The following is a 13,942-nucleotide window of genomic DNA, read 5'->3' on the forward strand; positions in this document are numbered from 1 at the left end:
GAGGCTCTTGCCGACGAATACGAAATGAAATCGTCCAACGCAAATTACCCCGAAAACTTTCGCAAACAGCACAGTAAAGATATCGCCCCTTTCACTAAAACACAACGTCCCAATTTGCATAGGCGATAGAACGTAGATTTTTCGATGGAAGAACTCATGTGGGCTCTAGACCGACGAGGAGGGAATTCAACTGGAGCTGACAAAATAAGCTACAAGATGTTGCAGCGCCTTCCTTTCACGTCCAAAATCGCTCTGCTACAATTGTTCAACCAAACATGGAATGACGGCAACTTTCCATCCATATGGAAAATAGGTACAGTTGTACCTATACCTAAGCCTGAAGCTGACCGAAGCAAAGCAGATGGTCATAGGCCAATTACACTGCTTAGCTGCCTGAGAAAATTATTCGAAAGAATGGTAAACCGCCGCCTTGTCACTGAGCTTGAAACTACAGGAAGGCTTGACCCACGTCAGCATGCTTTCCGAGCTGGAAAAGGCGTCGATACTCATCTAGCTAGTTTGGAATCCTTCCTTCAACTCGAGCCAAATGAGCACGTGGAAATAGTTTCCCTCGATATTGCGAAAGCGTACGACACAACATGGAGACCTGGCATTATACGTACCCTTACTAACTGGAAGATTTCCGGTAGAATGATGAACATCATCTCAAGTTTCCTATCCGACAGATACTTCCAAGTAACTCCCAATGGGTGCTTGTCGAGCACCAGGAAGGCGGAAAATGGCGTGCCACAAGGGTCAGTTCTCTCTGTGACGTTGTTTCTGGTAGCTATGCAACTAATCTTCGATAAAATACCTTCTGGCGCAGACATCCTACTGTACGCGGACGATGTGATTCTCATAGTTAAAGGTAAGAATCATGTAACAGTTCGAAAAATTTTGCGCAAAGCGGTTCACGCTGCATCCGATTGGGCTACGAGTGTTGGTTTCGCCATTGCACCTACAAAATCTAAGTTGCTTCACATTTGCCATTCACAACACAGAAAAAGAGGTCGAGCTATCAAGATTAATAGTACTCCAATCCCCAGGGTAAGGAAAATGAAAATACTAGGAGTGACTATAGACTCAAAACTCAATTTCATCCAACATAACATGAACATCAAAAACAGCTGCAGGAGTAGAATACGGATTTTGAAGATCTTGGGATGCCGATTAAAACGAAGTAGTCGAACCAGCCTTTTAAAGGTAGGTTCAGCACTAGTTGTTTCCAAACTCTTATTCGGGCTATGCCTTACCAGTGCAAAGCTTGACACTTTAGAGCAAACATTATGCCCAATATATAACGACGTTGTACGCCAAGCATCCGGCGCATTTCGCACTAGCCCAATTTCCTCAATAATGGCCGAAACAGGATGTCTCCCATTTCGCCTGGCTTTAATTCAGAGGCTGGCACAGACGGCTGTGCGATTAGTAGAAAAGAATCCCGAAGCAATCAACTATCCGACTCTAAGGCGAACAAATTATCTACTCCAGCAAACTTCAGGCTTCATTCTCCCAAAAATCAGCAACACTGTAAGAAAGTTCGATAGAATGTGGCATTCAGCAGCACCTAACATTGATAATAAGTTGAGGAACACTCTGAAGGCAGGTTCTAACCAGAACATAGTCCTCCCAGATTTCTTAGAGCTCATTGCTGGAAAGTATCAGTCACATCTTCAAATTTACACTGATGGCTCTAAAGATAACAACTTTTGTGGGGCAGGGGTGGTGATTCCACACGAAAGCCACCTCTACCATCTACCAAATGTATGCAGTGTGTTTTCCGCAGAAGCATTCGCCCTTAAAACTGTTGTGTCTAAGGTGAACGAACACGAAAACGCAATCATATTCACTGATTCGGCTAGCTGCCTTGATGCCCTACGAAGCGGCCGATCCAAACATCCCTGGATTCAATCTATCGAAAAGATGATTGAAAGTCGCAAAGTAACTTTCAGCTGGATCCCAGGTCACTGCGGTATCGTCGGCAACGAACTTGCCGATAAACTTGCCAAAAATGCCAGAAACCAACCCCTTCTCGACATCCCTATACCAGCGCAGGACGCCGTGCAAGCTATTAAAAAGGAAATTTGGACAACATGGGAAGCTGAATGGTTCCAAAGCCAAGAACAGCTCAGACAGATCAAACAGACACCTAGGAAAAACCCGGACCGCACAAATGCGTCGGATCAGCGTATATTGACGCGTCTTAGAATAGGACACTCCCGACTAACCCACTCATACATTCTAAATCACAGTTCCCCGCCGATATGCGTTTGGTGTGGAGTCCAAACAACCATAAAGCACATACTCGTTGATTGTAGAGGATACACGCAAATACGATCTACATGTGGAATTACCGGATCACTTGCAGAAATATTAGAACATAAGTCAGAAAAAGAAAAAGCCGTTTTGAAATTTATCAGGGAGTGTAAATTGTATAATGAAATGTAAAAAACAACCTCTATATCGACACGAATGCCACATTAATGGTAAAGTGTCGCAAATAAATAATAATAATAATAATTTGATTAAAATTTGGTTGGAATCGGTTTTGATCGCAGATTTAAAGATCTATATTCTAGGTACTTCTATGAAATTATCTAGTTAATACAATATTCATTCAACCCATCTCTTCAGTACAAATTACAAAGACATCAATGCATCTGAGACATTCAGTACGCTCGATAATCTGGTGTTTAGTTCAGTAATGTGTTCGAAAAAAATTACAAAGTAAAAAGCGAAGCAGTTAACGTCAAGTCACTTCACTATAAATTACATTCACAAAGTGGTTTTATATGTACTCAATCTATCTCAACTATCAAATTCCAGCATCACATTTGTATCATGTCAAACATTACACGACCATCGATAATGATCTGACGTGACAAACTGTGTATCCACTCTACCGGAATGGGCAAGTAACTGTCAATAGATAACGGGTGTCATAAAGCCATCATCATCGCAGTATATATTCTCCATCGCAGACCATGTTCAACTGTATTACCAGTTCATCGTGTTTCTCTATCCACTATCTGATGATAGAGCCAGCTAGCAACTACTATACAGCTATCTACATGAAGCCACTACCTGCGGGAACAAAGGAACACCACCGGAGTATGTTTTTCCCGGTCTCGAATTTCCAAAGGACAACGTCAAAAGCGTCACCCCAAGCCATTTCAGGCACGGTTTCGTTGGCGAACGACATATGTGCTCCCTGAACAACGCTTTCGAAATATGAACTTTCCCACAAAGAATAAACTCAGAAACATGGCGGTAATAATACTGAGCAAAAATGATCACACCCGACACAACAGAGACAAAAGGCACAAAAGGACGAAATGATACAGCTCATCATTGCGAGCAGATCTAGACGGGAGAGGGGGATAATGGGGAGAATGGCAGCGTAGTCTGCCATGCTTTTGTCTGGCTGTCGAAGGAGACGACGTGGAGGCTGATGTGTGGTTTACGATTTGTGTTTCATTATTCCCTCTTCAAGGACGAACATCGCGAAGAGATCGAAAATTGAAAATGGTGCCTATAATTTTCCCATGATTGACAAATTATGGAAACTGAAACAGATTTGAATGGAATTCGGATTGCATTTGGATTGGATTTTGATTGGCTTTAGCTTTGGCTTTGGCTTTGGCTTTTCCTAATCCAGTTCTAATGGCTTTAGCATTGACTTTAATTTGGACATTTCATAAACATGGATATATGTTCAATTTCTTAAAAAAAAAAACAAATTGATGAAATTCAATTTTTGTACTTCTGTATTGACTGAGCATGAAAGCAATGCGATGATGGCTTTCCCATACGATTTGTGAGCCATATGGTCGGGATTTGTCCGGCGAACAACATTGCAATTCATTTCGAGATATTATCCTTACTCGCCAGTCATTATCCTTACTCGCCACGAAGTTATCGTTTCTCTTCGGCGAAGCAAGATTCCAGTGTATGGCACACGATAAGGACACCAGATTTTACTTGGCACCCACCTCTTGGGTACACTTTTTCAAGGAGTCGAAGAACGCGCGACGACGGAACCGGCGGAAAAAATAACTTGGAGTGTGTAAAAAATTCATACCCTTATCTTAATTTTTCAACAATTTATCTTTATTAAAAGCAATTCTGAACGCTTCATAAAGTATACGAAGCTGTGGCTGTGCTCTGCCTTAGAGGGAAACTCGAAGAAAGCGAATCGAGAAAAAAGCATTCCCGGCCTCTGACAGTGTCGAAGACGTTCTCCAAGAACGGAGTTGCAGCCAAGTAATGGGGTTGCGTGAAAATTCCAGCTGTGTAGGATTTCTGTCCGTGGGCTACCGACAGTGGTTTCCAGTTACTGTAAAGATTTTCCCGTGCATTGTTCTGAATCGCAGCAAGGGGAGAAAAAAATATCCTTGAAAGGATAACATTCTGTTTCAGTGCGATTTGGTTCGAGTTGCTTTGCCGACAGCAAGTTTAGCGAGAAAAAAGTCGTTGAGTATTTAAAAAGGGCTTTGAGATGATCAAGTGAGAAAGGCGTTGTTATGTGAAACCAGAATCGACGGGTTCGATTTTCAAGTTGAGTACTTTATATAGAAATGATTCCATAAATACTCTTCGTCCATTGAAGTTGCAAATACCTTAAATTATGACATTGAAATTACAATGTACTACGAAGCGTTCGATTAAGCTTATTCTCTGTGCTCTGTATTTGAACTACAAGAATGACCCCATAGTGGAATTCTAATATAGCCAGACTCAGAAAACTTACTGAAAAGAGTTGGAACTGACGTCGCTCAAGTCGACTGAAAGATGTTCTTCGATCTGCTAGTCGAACCAGCTAGAAAAATTTTTGTACAGTTTGATCAAATTTGAAAATAAAAAAAATGTGACAACCCGACCAGTGGATTGCAACAGAATACAAACAGCTTTTGTTACTTTTGTGTTATCTACTGGGCTTGGGAAAGGGAAGCACAATTATTTTTTATGCGGGCAACACTGGTCAAACGAATAATCTAAAAGGAGTCCGCAAACTATGCGTACAATCTTTGGAGGCATGGCTCTATGCAATCAAGTAGAATAAACTTAGTATTTGAATATTGGGCAGTAAGTTTGAATTATTTCCGATTTCAAATATTTGTGAAACAGAGCCAAATGTGTTGAGGTATCTTAAAGGAAGCTGTTTTCCGAGCTTTATTACGGAAGAAAAATGTTTCATCTCTTTTAGATTTTAGGGACAAAACATCTCTAGTACTAGACTAGCGAACCTCTAGAAAAACGCCTCCAAAAAATTAAATTTGTCTATCTCAGCCAAAAGCAACAATTTCTAAATTATTTAAAGTTGTATTCTGTGTTAACATATGTATTGAAAAAGATACAGAGACATTGATTTTTTATTGTTTTCAACACGAGATCATCTTTCCCATATTTTGCTGTTCGGATAATTTACGGACACCCTGTATAATTGACAACAAGATAGCAAATTTCCAACAAAACCGAAGTAAGCCCCAATAATTCTCTAATGTTCATGTATTACAACATATGTTTGATAACTGGCAACACTGTATATACAGTACAAGAAATAATATTAAAGCCGTAACTGAAGCACGGAATACGCCTGCGAAATTGCGTTAAAGCAACCTAAAATTGAGTTGAATAGCGTCTTCCAATTTAACAATTTGATTTTACCTGTACAGTGTTGCCAGCTTTCGTTTCTATTTATGCTTAATTCCTGGGATGTCTTTGAAACTTAATCGTACCTAGATCAATCTTCAAATATCAAATTATCTACTAATGTGATACATTGCACTTTTCTATTATCCGGTCAGTGCTGTCAACTACTATAATATTTTTTCATCATTTACTCTGCAAAATCTGCAAGGCTGAACATACTCTTGATATTTCTAAATCAGTTTTTTTGTAGTTCATAAGATTTTCACTAGTAGCTGTTATCTACTCCGCATACTACTACACTACCCGTCGTAAATAAGGACTCTATTGAAAAAGTATTACAACAATCAGTTCAATATTGAATCACCCACCAAAAAAATAAGCATCACCTTAAAACAGGTAAATTCAAATTGCTATATCTCGAGATTCTGATTATTGGTAGAGAAGCGAACTTCAGCAAAGTTATTAGTTTTTAGTACGGTTTTGCAAAGTTTTGAGTAATTTCTACCAGAAATTAACTATAAGGTGTTCTTAAATCTACAATAAGTGGAAGTAAATCGTGCTGGACGGCCTACGTTTAGCAGAAACTAGAAAATTCAGTAAAAAATGTCCTTCGTTTGCTAGTGGATTAGTGTAAACAAGCACCGAAATACTCGTCGTACGGGTGGAAAAAGACCACGAATCGTCCGGTTTCGAGCATAATTAGTTGAGAAAATGATTAGAATGGAAAACTAATCCAGTTTTATGGTGTTTTAGCAATTTGGCTGTGAATAATTATCGGTAATGTGTAGAATTTGAGAAAAAAAGGCAAACCACTGGCTGAACGTATCTGTATACGTGAGGAAGCCATCTTCCCTGCCATGACAGGGATTCTTTCCTATATGTCCTTAATGGCTGCAGCGGGAATCGAACCCACACCCCATGACACGATGCGCTTAATCGCCTGATGCCCTGATGACACTAACCGCACGGCCATGAATCTCACAATTGAATTGATCAAACTCGAAACATTTAAATAGGAAGTAATCAGATAATGATTGACTTGAAAATGACGTCAATCAGACCTGAATCACTAAGAAATGAAGTGAATCGTACCTGAAACTTCAATATGAAGTGAATCAGACATAAATCACTTAAAACTAAAGTTATACAATCCTGAAGTGCTTTAACATGAAGATAATTAGACTTAAATCACTCAAAAAGGTAGGAGAACAAAACAGAGTGACAGAAATTTGTGGTGAATCATACCTGTACTGCTTGACTATGAAGTAATTCAGATCTAAATTAAGTGATTATTACGTAATTCAGACCTGAATCACACGAATATTTCAGACCAAAATCATTTAAATATAAAGTGAGTCAGACCTGAAATATGATATGAAGAAAGGGTATGCGAAATACCGAATGATTCCGTCAAACACGCTTTGAAACGAAATTCCGCGGAATTCCACGGAACTCATACAAGCCGAATTATCATTTTACGATTTCGTTTCGTTTCGCCAAATTGTAAAAATAACTCCGCGGAAAATTGAAAACAAACGGAATAAAACGGAATTTCGCGAAATTTCAAGTTTTTTTTTCGAACAAAAACGGCAAAACAAACCCGTCTACTCCTATGTTGTATATCGCCTACACAAATTTAAAAAAAAAGGATTTTCGCAATATTCTCGCGAGGCAAGAGTCCTCAATGTTGAGCATGAGCATAGATGACCGTACCATTCGTACAATTGACCACATGCACATATCGAGAGCTCAAATTTTAAAAGTCAATAACGGCGCTGGCCACTTCCTTACGGCCTTCGGGGAAGGGAAGGATTGAGAGTTAAACAACCATTGATACTTCAACCCGAAGAATCTTCTGCATCTCCACAGTTGTTACGGCAAGGATATTGGGTTGTGGGATAGGGTAGAGATCTGAAAATCTCCTATGGTTGGTAATGAGATCTATGATATATTATTATTATTATTATTATAGCTTTATTAAGGAGATTTTCAGCCCTATGATATATTCACGTTTCACCAAATTTGCGTTTTAAATGGCTAAGAGTACGCGATATCAATGGATAAGGTACGACAAGCCACTGGTTATTTAGATTTGTGCTCTTGAAATTTTAAGGTATGCCATTAATTTTCACCTCAATCGAGGAAGATGTGTACGTTATTTTATATGTTTTTTGGATGAGCTTCGACTGAGGTTATGTTATTGAACCAATGTTGGTTGAGCCGTCTTCAGGGAATTAAAAACGCTATTTTTTTATTTTTCCCGACGTTTCGGTCCGTTTGGGACCTTTTTCAAGGGTTCAATCACTACGGTTTTCTAGTCAAGATGGCTTTGCTAAACGCTAAAATGTCATGTGAAAATATCGGTATCGATTGAGTCCGACTGGTTCTGAACCATCGTGGGACGGACAATTTCCTACCTAGCGAGCGGACTGGAATTCAGTGTCCTAGATTTCGATATTCCACCATTATTTATTATTTGTTACTTATTTCATATGGAAAAAATCAAGCTAGGTTTATTGACGCCTCCCCCTCTTATGGCGTGACATAATTTCTGCATGGTGCCCAATTAAAATAAAACATTTTTCTGGTTGTTCAATATTTATTGTTATAAGTATCGGATGCAAAATACCACAAGGCGTTTATCTCAACCTTTCCAGTTCTGGGTACCAACATCAAAGTTTTCAGGAGTTTTATAGTTTCGATCGATTTTGATGAATGTTTTTTAAACAAAAAATTTTGCTCAGAGAGACGGATTGTTTGAACGAACTTGGATGAATTCTTCAATCTTATTTGCAGTTCCTCAATGACATGTTGTCCAGGTTCAGAACTTTTTTCATAATTTTCAAATAGTTTGATTATTTGATGTTGTTGTCAGTTTTTCAACCAAGAATCTTAAAATGAAATAACCTCAAAACTCCTCAAACATACAATTCTCACAAACATCAAAATTCCATCACAGATTTTTGAATACGATCATTTCTCTAGTATTTGCTCAAGAATACCACCGTAAATATTTCCAGTAATTTTCACATTGATTATTCTAAAAGTTATCTTTCCTCACATTTTTCCATTTATTCTGCCAGCCACAGAGGATTTCCTTCAAGAATTAATGCACATTTCCTTCGGGTATTTTTCCAGGAAATTCATTAGGAACTCCTTATTGAACCCGACCAAGGAATCCTTGTGAAGGTTGCCCAGTAATATCTCTCTTGCTGTTGTTCCAAATTTATCACCATTGATTATAAATTGTATTATTATAATTTATGGATTCTTTGAAATTTAATTTGAAGTTATTCTTAAGAAAATAGTACGGCAATTATTCCAGTAATTCATCCGTTTCTTCTTTTTCTTCTTCTTTCCCATGAAATGTCACAAATGGGACAGAGCCTGATTCTCAGTGTCTTTATGAGCACATATCGACTTAACATTTACTCCTATTCACATTCTCTCAAAGCGTATGGTCAATTTGCTTAAAATTGGAAACCATTATCTCATGTTTAATGGTAGTTAATGAGATAACATCACCACTACATGATTTTTGAATACATTTTAAGGCATTTCTAAAAATAAAATTGTTTGTGGGCTCAACTCAAAATTTTTGAGATTGTTTTAATTGCGTCTACTTTTCGATCCTCTCCTTACTTGTAACAATTTAAGAACATTCATCTCCTTGAGCGTTATGGAATTTGTGAACGGCCTTTTATCAAACCAGGCATAAGACTTGTTGGTTTGTCCTTGGAAACCTTCCAACACAAAAAATCCCAAACTGGACCGGGACTCAAACCTGTCACCCTCAGCATGGTTTGGCTAAATACCGTTTACGCCACTGATTTTGCGCAGCGCCAAACATTACGCGTTTGGCTGAAGCATTAAATATTATTTCGCAATATGAAATTAAAATTAAAACAAGCACAATTTTTACAAGATTTTTTGCTATCACAACGTATACACGGTAATTGAGAGAAAAGCGTGATGTTTATTGCAGATAGGAGAACTTGTGTATTTTCGGCAGTTTAGTTCTCTTCGTCATTGCACATTTTTAGCACCCAAATCGACTGAAGTTAGGTAGTAAGATATACGTAATATAATGAAAATATTTTTAGTCCGACAAAAGGCCCCTCTATCCTGACAAATTGAATGAAGCTGTCAAAAATATAAGAAGTCACCCTACGTGTTCATACCGAAATTATCAATACACAAACAAATTTCACATAGGGACCCAGATAGCCGTTGCGGTAAACGCGCAGCTATTCAGCATGACCATGCTGAGGGTCGTGGGTTCGAATCCCGCTGGTCGAGGATCTTTCGTAAAGGAAATTTTCTCGATTCCCAGGGCATAGAGTATCACCGTACCTGCCACACGATATACACATGCAAAAATGGTCAATCGGCAAAGAAAGCTCTCAGTTAATAACTGTGGAAGTGCTCATAAGAACACTAATCTGAGAAGCAGGCTTTGTCCCAGTTGGGACGTAACGCCAGAAAGAAGAAGAACACACAAATTTCGCGGAATTTTCAGAAACATTTCGTTTCGTTTCGAAACATTTCGCGAGGATTTGAATTTCGTATCGGTTTTTACGGAATATTTCAATTATTCGTTTCGTTTCGCTACGACCAGTTTTTAAAATTCCGCATATCGTTTCGTTTCGTATCGCCAAGGAAAATACTCATATCGCATACCCTTAATATGAAGTGAATCCAACATAAAACATTTAGGTTTCGAGCGAATCAAACATGAATTACTTGAATATGGAGTTAGTCTGTCCGGAACCGCTAGAATCAGTCCTGAATCATTTGAATATGATGTGAATTAGACATGAATCTTTTGGATATTGATCTAAAAGTATAAATCACTTGAACATGAAGTGCATCTGACATTATTTACTTGGATACGGAGCGAATCGATCCTGAATCAGTTTAATGTGAAGTGAGCCAAACCTGCGACACTTGAATTTTAAATTGAAGTGAATCAATCCTGAATAATTTATATGTATATGAAGTTGTTTAGACCTAAAAAATTCGAGTTTGGTGTTAGTCAGACCTAAATCACTTGCATATGAGGTAAATCACACCTGAATCACTAAAATATGAATCAGATCTAATGCACTACCGGCTGCACTTGGCCTTCTGAGCAACTTCGCCAAAGACTTGATTTGTTTTTTATCCATGTTGATCACTGGGTAGAACTTTTATAAAATACTTTATTTTATATGCCGACTAATAATACCTAGTTGCAAAATTCAAAATCAAACTGTTTGCTTTCCAATTGTTTTGACTTTCTGAACAACTTTACCGAAGACTTGAACTTTCTATTTCATGTGGTTCAGCACATTGAAAAAGCCCAAAGCTCCATTTTCTATGCTCACTAACAACCTAGCGGCACAATTTCAAACCAAACTAATAAAATACTTGCAATGCTATTCTGTCAATAAGAGATAGCAAGCTACACTTTATCACACCGGTTTTGCCGGATTTTGTTTTCCATAGCGAACTTGAAAATAAAGAAATATTGTTCCTAGAGGTATCTTTATGTAATTCCTGGCATATTTCGCTTTGAGTCTTGAAAGATTTTACCAGCTGGTAAGATTTTCGAAGAATTTCTTGGAAGTTCCTTGGCTAACGCCAATAAGATTAAATAAAGTGAAAATTCTTTACTGTTTCCATTTATGGTACAATGCTTTTGAATCCATCAGCAGGATCTATGATAAAATACGATGACTTATATCTGTAGTGGTGATCCTTGAAAGAGTTTCTTATCGAACCCTTAGAAAGTTGTTTGTTGGACTTTTGATAATATTCTTAGTGGACTGCATGATCTGTAGTTTGATGAATCACAATGTGATCTTGAGAAAACTTCAATAAACTTTCATTTCAAGGACACCCATTTCAGGGGCCCGCGAGATATTTGTAGAACTTCAAAGGGGGTCACAGCTTCAAAAAGATTGGTAATCAGTGTAATAGAACAGGTTTGTTAAAGTTTCATGCATATATGAAATAATGTAAATGATAAAAAATGTACCTTAATGAAAATTTTTAGAATGGATTCTAACTCTCCGGGCTAAAAACCATGGAATACTGCTGCAAATGAAAAGAATGAAAAGTAAGATTTCAGTATTCTTCTTCTTGGCATTAACGTTCTCACTGGGACAGAGCCTGCTTCTCAGCTTAGTGTTCTCATGAGCACTTCCACAGTTATTAACTGAGAACTTTCTTTGCCATAGTTGTCATTTTCGCATTCGTATATCGTGTGACAGGTACGATGATACTCTGTGCCCAGGGAAGTGAAGGAAATTTGCATTACAAAAAGATCCTGGAAGGATCGGGAATCGAACCCAGACACCTTCAGCATGGCTTTGCTTTGTAGCCGTGGGCTCTAACCACTCCGTTAAGGAAGGCCCCAGATTTCAGTTTTGTACATTTTAATTCCGCCCTAATTGCTTATCTCCTAACAGTGACGTGTATTTCGATTATCATTTGTAGTCTTCCACAGTGTAACTTACCCGCATCCATCTAGTGTATGGACGGAGGAAGACTACAAGTGATACTTGAAATACGCATATCTGTCAAAAGATAAGCAATAAGTAGGTTTTATTTTAATCAAATAATGTTTTCTATATACAGTGCCCTTTTAAATTTTGGAAACATGCTGTTTATAATAAAACTCTTATAACCGGATTGGCATAATTCTATCACTGTTGCATTCGTCCAGGAATCCGATGAATTCGTGCTTAGAAAAAGTTTAGGGAAGTCTCCGGAGTAGCCAGAAAACGGGAGAAAACTAATCTGTCAATTTGTATGAGAAATTGCCTCACATTTCTCGACAGTTTACTTGCTGACAACACGCAGCATGCCTGACCACTAGTATTCAATGAAAGTATTCACAAACTCAGAGTGCAACACTTGCTGTTCTCTGTTAGCACCCTTGATTTTACATGTTCAACATTAAATACTTCGCGATCTATATTATACATAAAATAAATATTCCTGACAAAGTTGTTCAGGAGATCAAGGGCTATTTTATGGTAAGCTAACAAAATAAGAATTAAACAACTAGATGGCGCTAGTGAGAAGGCAAATATTTTCAACACTCATGGGATTCCATTAACTTGGGGGTGTTGTTGAATATCTCGTATGCGTTCAGAGCTTGTATTGTCTTCAGCGAAATTTCAGTGCTCAGTTCGATCTACCTTTGAGAGTTCAGAAAGATCATCCTTTTAGTTGTGAACTTGGCCGGTAGGGGCGCTTTTTCTAACTTAAACTATATAAGACTTGAGGGATAGTCATGTCATATTTGTGACATTTGATGTGCCCAGATGTTGAATTCTGAGAAAATTGAGAGTATTTCTCACTTATCGCTCTCCGTAATAATCGTGCTCCGTTACACATCATGAGAGTCTGTTTATCGTCAGCTACTACAGCTCTGATAATATCGGAGGCTAACAGTGCATGATAAAATCCATCTAAACAAGCTCCAAACCTGGGGACACACCCACCCCAATTTATACCAAGAAAAACGGGATTTATCACTCCTCTTTGGAACTCTCGTTCGCTAATGTTATTTTTAAAACATGCCAAATAAAACTTGCGAAACATTGCCGATCATGGACCGATACAGATGCGATGTTCCTCTTCGCTTGTTTTGATCGTGCTTCGAAATCAATTGAGAACGAATTCTGCAATCCCTGGATATCACTAGATCCTGATAATTTGGCGTCTTCGGCAAAATTGTTCAATTACTTAAGGGGTGACATGCAATGGTCATTTAAATACAGAATTCCACCAGCAGGTGGCGCTATTATACATGAAACTTTTGTTTTGCAAATATCTAAAGAGCTTGATCTTATAGGAAGAAGGCATCTTCGACAAAATTGCTCTGTATGTCAAGGGCTATCATTGCTCGAGTTAATTCAAAATTGTGCCACCAGGAAGCGCTAGTATTCTCTTTAAAATGATGAAAATTAGTGTGGACGTAATTCTTGTTATGACTGAATGACATATGATGTAAGTGGTGGAACGACACAAAAACGTATCTTTGAAGTTGTTCTTCACTAAAAATGTAACTCTTTGGAGCTTCCTTTGGAATTTCTTTTGGAGCTTGGAATTTTTTTTAAGAATTTTCTTTCGATTTTTTTTCGGAATTACCTTTGTAATTTTCTTAAGAATTGCCTGCGGAATTTCCTTCGGAATTACGTTTGTAATTTTTGTTATTTTTGCGGACTTTCCTTATTAAATCTACATCGGATTTTTTTTTAAATATTTCATTTAGAGTTTCTTTCGGAATTTCCTTTGA

The 13,942-nt window shown here is 38.1% G+C and overlaps 1 protein-coding gene across 5 annotated transcripts in view; it reads left to right on the forward strand.

The window, feature by feature from the left end:
- The window catches only part of LOC5574988 (glutamate receptor ionotropic, kainate 2), a 605,301-nt gene that overhangs the window by 261,917 nt on the left and 329,442 nt on the right, over window positions 1-13,942 (forward strand). The window lies entirely within an intron of this gene.

This window comes from Aedes aegypti, chromosome 1 (genome assembly GCF_002204515.2).
Source record: "Aedes aegypti strain LVP_AGWG chromosome 1, AaegL5.0 Primary Assembly, whole genome shotgun sequence".
NCBI classification, from domain to species: Eukaryota; Metazoa; Arthropoda; class Insecta; order Diptera; family Culicidae; genus Aedes; species Aedes aegypti.